Raw genomic sequence first — 7,787 nt, 5'->3', positions numbered from 1 at the left:
GAGAGAAAGTATGAGAGAAAGAATGAATGAAAGAAGGAAATAAAGAGAAAAAGAGAAAAAAAGAGAGAAAGAGAGAGAAGGAAAAAAAGACAGAAGGAAAGAAAGAAAGAAAGAAAGAAAGAAAGAAAGAAAGAAAGAAAGAAAGAAAGAAAGAAAGAAAGAAAGAAAGAAAGAAAGAAAGAAAGAAAGAAAGAAAGAAAGAAAGAAAAATGAAAAAAGAAGGGCTGGAACAATAGCACAGAAGGCAGGGCATTTGCCTTGCATGAGGCCAAACCCGGGTTCGATTCCCAGCATCCCATATGGTCCCAAGCACAACCAGAAGAAATTCCTTAGTGCAGAGCTAGGAGTAATCCCTGTGCATTGCTGGCTGTGATCCAAAAAGAAAAAAAAAGGAAGAAAGGAAAGAAAAGAAAGAAAGAGAAAGAGAGAAAGAGAAAGAGAGAAAGCAAGAAATCAAGAAAGCAAGAAATGAGTTTTTTCAATTAAAAATTTGGGGGGCCTACTAAATGGTACTCAGGTGGTCTCTGAGGGTTCACTCCTGACACTCTACTTAAAAAGTATGAGTATTTGTACGTAATAAAAAATAATGCGAGACAGTGTCTATTCTGGAGTCCCCTACATGTAGGATTCAAGGGGTGCAACTCCTTTTCTTTATGTATGGAATGCTGTCCTCATATATCTTTTCCTTCATCTGGTGTAGGTTGAGAAGGGATGGACAGTCTTCCAAGCAGTGTTCAGGAGACTATGAGAATCTCTCCTTGTCAATCAGGCCAGAGGTCTAATGCAGTTGTCCAAGGATGCCTTTTATTGGGGCCCTGTCATGCTGGGAGATTACCTGGGCTAACCCAGTGGTGGGCCTGCATTCAAGGGTCCTTAGTAGATCTTGTGGTGCTGTAGACTGAATTGGGTGGACAGCATTCAAGGCAACAGTCTTAACTTCAGAATCATATTTCTGGCCCCCATCTCATATTTGTTACAATAAAAATGTTTTTAAAATTTAAAAGACATAAGAAAAATAAACTGAAATGTTTATAACTATTTTAGATTTTGAGACTAAGTGAAACAGTATCAGGGCAAGATAGTAAATAAAGCTTGTTAAATCCTTTTTTTCCCCTGAAATAGTAAATTTTTTGGACCAAATGAGAATAAGGAACTGAAAAAATATGAAGTAGACAACCATGCCAGAATTAGAAAAATAATTGAGATTCATCCCCATAAAATTGATGTGTAGCCTTAATATTGTAAGACAAAATTAAAAAAAAAACATTAAGATAAACTCAAACATGTCGGTGATATGTATGGGAAAAGGAAAAGAACTGGTGCAAAATGATATCCTAATATGTGAATAATTCTTTACAGTTTACAAAACACTATTAGATTCAAATGCTTATTTTGCCTTCACAGAAACCCTGTTAAATTGGCAGGACAGATGGCAGTAATTTATGTTTATAGGCGAGGAATGAAAGCGGGAGAAAAAGAGGAAGAACAGCAAAAAATGTCAATGAGTAGAAAGTGAAAAATAAGATATGATAAGACCATGGAGCATGAGAGTAAAACTGATTTAACTAGTAATGACATTAATGAGATTCTACTAATTCTTTTTGCGATTAATAGACATACTGAATATTTTATATCAATTTTGAAGTTTTGAATTCGTTAATATTTTATGTATAAGAGGATATTAGAAGATAGCAGAAGGTGACTAATGTGACAAATGGTCTAAAAAAATGTCACATATATAACAATTTGGTATAGAATATGCAATCAGAAGGGAAAAAATTATTTCCACCTTACATCAGATGAAACTAAAAGCTAAATTCCATATTTAGTGGCTAGCTAATGCTTTGCACAGCAACTTTTAACTATATGGCTTGCTTCTAAACTTGATTTATCAGGATTCAAAAAAATGTTGTGGTGTCATGTAGGACCTTAGAGTAACTACCCTGGCTTTGACCTTACTCTCAACTTGTTCTCTCCCACATGGATTGCCTTTGGTCAAGCATACCTGGAAGCAGTGGTCATGGAAGATTTAATAGTAGTTTATAAAGATTTATTAATAGTTTATAGAAGTTTAGCACTGTAGCACTGTTGTCCCGTTGTTCACCGATTTGCTCCAGCGGGCACCAGTAACGTCTCCATTGTGAGACTTGTTACTGATTTTGGCATATCGAATACAACACAGGTACCTTTCCAGGCTCTGCCGTGCAGGTGGGATACTCTCGGTAGCTTGCCAGGCTCTCAGAGAGGGACAGAGGAATTGAACCCAGGTTGACCGTGTGCAAGGCAAACGCCCTACCTGCTGTGCTCTTCATCCAGTCCATAGAAATTTATACCCTAAAATAATTAGAATATTTAGAATTTAGAATTAAGAAATTGCATATGTAAAATAATCAGATACCACAATGATATTTCATTTAATCCTACTATAATTTTATGAGAAGCATATTATCTTTATTTTACTGGAAATCAAGACTGAATGAACTTATTATTGTCATGTGTTCAGTTATGCTACATACATTAACCAAATTTTCAACTTATTTGTTATTTCAAACTTGCTACCTTGAATTACAGTAACATTTCAATATTTATTAGTGTTTATGTTCAAAACATAATAGAGATCATTTTTACTCCAAATACCCCACTATTATTTTTAATAAGAAGATAATAATAAATGAAATATATATGATTGTGAGTTAACAGTGCTGACTTTCAAATTGTGATTTCATTATTTACATGTCTATTTAAAATTATGCTGTGTTAATTTAATTTAAAATTACTTATTATTTTTGAGAAGAATCTAGATCAAAATATATTGAACTCATAGATGTGTCTAAGCTGTGATTTAACAAAAATTACTTTGTATTTATGTGTGCAAATTTTTTCTTTTTTTCTTCATTGGGTTGAACACATAAAGTATGCAAAATAATTTCTATGTCTGCTAATCATGGTTTAGAATGTAAGTGTAGTAAATTATAACACTCTCTATTAGAGATAAAGTTAGAAAATGAAATGCATAAACTTGTATACAAAATTTGCATAGCAAATACATTGGTAAATGCTATAATTTTTTGATTCACAATCATAGTTTCCATCTTTTTAAGAGAAAGTTTATTCTCTATTATAGGCAATTTTCTATATTTGTCAGTCATTTTATTAGGAATATATATTATATAATATTATTTATCTCTGATAATTTTAATATAACTTGCTTATTTACCTAGAAAGTATTTATATTAATTTCTTGTGTGCCTCAAAAATTATCACTAACTTAAAATAGCAGGAATTTTCTCACAATTCTGGACCGTAGATATTTTGAATTTGAAGAATCAGCAGATCTATAGTTGGAGATACAGTACAGATGGTAAGGCTCTTGCTTCAGTCCTTAATATTTTATTATATTAAATAATCAATTTTTTAAGGAACTGTGATTTTTCTGCTGTTTTGTTTTGGGGGCCACACTTGGCCATTCTCGGGAATAACTCCTTGCTCTGTGTCAGGGTCATTCCTGGTAGTATATGAGGGAACATATTCAGTGCCCTTGATCTAACAGGGATCAACCTTCTGCAAGATAATGCAAATTAAGAGAAACTCTATAAAATTTCTGGTCTATAATTTTATATTTTAGTACTATCTCTGTTATTGGTGTAAGATACTATTTATTTCACAGAAGCTGTTAGGAAGAATTCCCATTTCTATAATATTTTAGAAGACCTTGAGGTGTATAGGTAGTAAAATTTTCTTTGAAAGTTCAGTAAAACTTGCTACAGAGCCCATTTGGACCTGGGCTTTTGTTATTGTGATTTGTTTCTACTGTTCCAATTTCCTTATTTGTGATTGGTCCTCTAATATTTTTTTTATTAAAAACATCATGATTTACAAAGTTCTTCATTATACAGTTTAGTATTCCAACAATACCAGTGTGACATACCTTCCACCAATATCCCCCATGTACCTTCCAATCCCAACCTGGCCCCCTAGGCACATAACACATTTACTTTATATTAGATATTCCAACAAAACTTTAAAAACGAAAATAAAATGACCAGAAAATAAATCAGTAAGAGCCAATTTGTGATTACTATATGATTTTTTACCTATGTAAATAAGAAAATTAAAACCATTTAATACAGTGTAATAAAATGCCTATTCTCATTTACATATATTAATTTTCAACTCTGAAATCTAAAGTATAGTGCACTAAATTTTATTTTATACTTGGATCTCATTAATTAATAAAACATTTAAAGTCATTCAGTGTTAGTATATTTTGAGGTTACACAGAATAGGTAAGGCCTACATATATAAATTTTCCCCCTACACTTTATATAAACACTGTGGGTTACTAAATTGTTCACAATAATTCATTATAAGCATTCTATGTTCCAAAACCAATCCCACACCATTACATCTTCCCTTCACCACTGTCTCCAATTTTCCCAACTACCCCTAGATCCTGCCTCTATAGAGGCTCTCAATAATTTATTTGATATTGCTTACAAGTCCTTATATGAGCGATTACTAAGATATTGTTACAGGTTGAGCCTTCTGTGTTTATGTTTTGTTAATCGAGATTGCTTGCCATCTACATTATATCCCATCTAATTGGTGTGCTGCTGCTGGTTTATCAGTGCTGCAGAGTTTGATATGTTGAGAAGACTGTGAATGTGGCCACACATTTTAGGAAGTAGAGAATTTTTAACTGGATGGTACAACTGAAGTTAAATTTTTAACTGAGTTGTGGCTTTGGGTGTGTGGGTGACTGTTGGGACTTCTGAAAATATGACGACCTTTGGGAAGTAGCCCATCCCAAATCTGCAAAAACCTGGGGATTTCAGTAAAAAAACCTTGAATTTTTCAGCGAATTAACTTCTGGGTGAGGTTCATTTCTGAGATAATGGAGTCTGGAGAGGGGCATGGTGGTGGTTTTGGAGAGTGGAAGCAAGTGAGTGTTGAGGCTCTGTTCAGGGTATCAGGCCAAAGGCTATCACAGTCTGTGGTGTCCAGAGCATCTCAGCCATGTGAGGTGTTCAAAAAATTGTTTTGCTGTTGTTGTTGTTGTTGTTGTTGTTGTTGTTGTTGTTCTTCTTCTTCTTCTTCTTCTTCTTCTTCTTCTTCTTCTTCTTCTTCTTCTTCTTCTTCTTCTTCTTCTTCTTCTTCTTCTTCTTCCTCCTCCTCCTCCTCCTCCTCCTCTTCCTCCTCCTCTGCCTTCTCCTTATCTTTCTTCCTCCTTTTTCTTCCTCCCTCTTCCTCCTCCTCCTCCTCCTCCTCCTCCTCCTCCTCCTCCTCCTCCTCCTCTTCCTCCTCTTCTCTGTCTCTCTGTCTCTGTCTCTTTCTTTCTATTTGTTCTCTTTTTCTATTGTGATGTTGATGAATAGATCAAGTACTACCACTGAATTACATCCCAGGGCTCAAGGGAGGTAATAAGACCCAGTGAGAGGACTGCCAGATGTTTCACTGCCTTCTCATTGAGAAAGAGATTGATGTTTTTCTGTTTAAGTTATAAAGTCTGAATGCTTATTTCCCAGGATAAAAAAATCTCTTTTTGGATCCTTGTGGAAAAAACATATTAATGAGCCGGTCAAATTTGCCTCAGTAATATCACTATTGGTTCTACTGGTTTTAAGAGTTAATTACAATTTTTTTCCTACCAATATTTAGTGATATGTAATGAAGCAGTGTTTCTATAAATAGTGTCAATAACAGTAAGTGAAAAATTGATAATGTTTTTTGTGGAAGAAATTAAATAGAATTAGCTCCTCCCAAATAATTTACTGGTAGTAATTTAGAGTTTTAGCATGGGTGGAATATTAATCATTGTCAGTGATTTTTTAAGCAACCCTACATGATTTTTTTTATTTAGGATGCTCCCAAGAAAACTTTTAGATTCCAGGCGGTTATCAGGAATGGCAAATGGTGGTGTTTGATGATGTCAGGAGACTATAAGCTGTGCTGGCTAGTCCACTGATATCAAGCATGCACTTCAACCCCTGTTCTATCTTTCTGCCTCAATAGCTCTAAATTCATAGCCTGTACTTTAGTCTATTCCATTAAGGTTCAAAACAAAGTAAATTTGTACTTGAAATTGTTCCTGCTTAGTAGCAATACTGTGCTAATTAGTATGTTAATCAGTAATGTGTTATGAAATTAACATAGGTGATTCTCTCAAGATTTTGGAGGATATTCAGAATTTTAAATATGGTGCATTTATTTGTATGTTTCTTTGTGTTTTTCTTTAATCTTCCATTGAATTCAGCTGAGTTCTTGGAGTTTTAGGTTAAATTAATCATCAAATATGGGAAATGATTGATATACTCCAAATATATTTTCTGTCCTTTCTCTCCTGTTTCATTTATTCCAGGCTTCAATGTGCATTAATAGGTAAGCTTCCTTTCTGTACTTAAGGGAGCTTGTATTGCTCCCTTTTCTTTTGCTTTATATGCACATTCCATGATTTATTCCATTGTCAATTCTTGTGAACTTAAATCCCACCAATAAAATTGTATCTCAATATTTAATTAAAATTTTGACTGTAGGCTTGTTACTTTGTTCTGTTGTATCTTTTATCTTTCCTTATATTCTATATTTAATAATTGACATTCTTAGTTTCCTCTTATTCTACTAACATAATTACAGTTATTGGACAATTATTTAATTTTTAAATAAATTTCACATAAAAATATTTTATTTAGGTACATATGTTTCTGTTTCTTATTTTTCACTTGTTTTTGCTATAAACGAAACATTTAGTTAACATATTGTCGTAACCTATGGTTTTAATAAATTATAATTTTTTGTCTGTTTGGATATTCCCAACAAATAATATTCCCTTAAGTAATAATCACTAAAATCTATTGTTTTTTAATTTTATGATTTTTATTTATTTGTTTTTAAAGGCTGCATTCTAGGTTGTTGGTTTTGAGTGAACCATTCAATTACTTGCTAATAATTGGTAAGTAGTTTCATTGAAAATTAAAAGTCTTTACTTTTTGCTGATAGGTTTGTTTATGCTTTGGGAACACATGTGAAATTCAATGTTTGTACAATTCTTTAGCTGTAAGTTCTGTGTACTCAAGGTATGATAGATAGTCAGAGACAAACAGAGCTAAGACATCCTCATATTTTACATAAGCACACAGTATTCCGGACCATTGAGGTATTGTAAAAACTTATTAAAACTGCTTATGTCTTTCTCATATTTTTTTAAAACTTCTCATTAAATTTGCATCCTGTCCTCTAATCAGTTTTCTGCTCCAGATTATACTATGACATTAGAATAAGAATGATGTGACCCTCTATATTTATTATTATCCCAGTCACTGTCACTGTCATCCCGTTGTTCATCGACTTGCTCGAGCGGGCAACAGTAACGTCTCCATTGTGAGACTTGTTACTGTTTTGGGCACATTGAATATGCCATGGGTAGCTTGCCAGGCTCTGCCGTGCAGGCTATATGTTCTTGGTAGCTTGTCAGGCTCTCTGAGACGGGAGGAAGAATTGAACCCGGGTCGGCTGCATGCAAGGCAAATGCCCTACTTGCTGTGTTATCTTTCCAGCCCTATATTTTTTTTATTTCATTTTCAATAAATTAAAGATAAATTCCACAAATTGTATGGATTTTTACAAGACCCCCTGCCAAACAAATGTTTTGCTGTCAAACAGTTTTGCTGTTTGATAGCAAGTATGCACACCCTCGTGTCCTGTCTGTACCACAACAGTACAACAGCATTGGGGAAAGTAATCTCTTCTCCAATGAAAACAGTGCAAACCTGTGCTATTCTTAGAGAAGC

This window comes from Sorex araneus, chromosome 2 (genome assembly GCF_027595985.1).
Source record: "Sorex araneus isolate mSorAra2 chromosome 2, mSorAra2.pri, whole genome shotgun sequence".
Lineage (NCBI taxonomy): Eukaryota > Metazoa > Chordata > Mammalia > Eulipotyphla > Soricidae > Sorex > Sorex araneus.
This window is presented reverse-complemented; position numbering follows the sequence as displayed.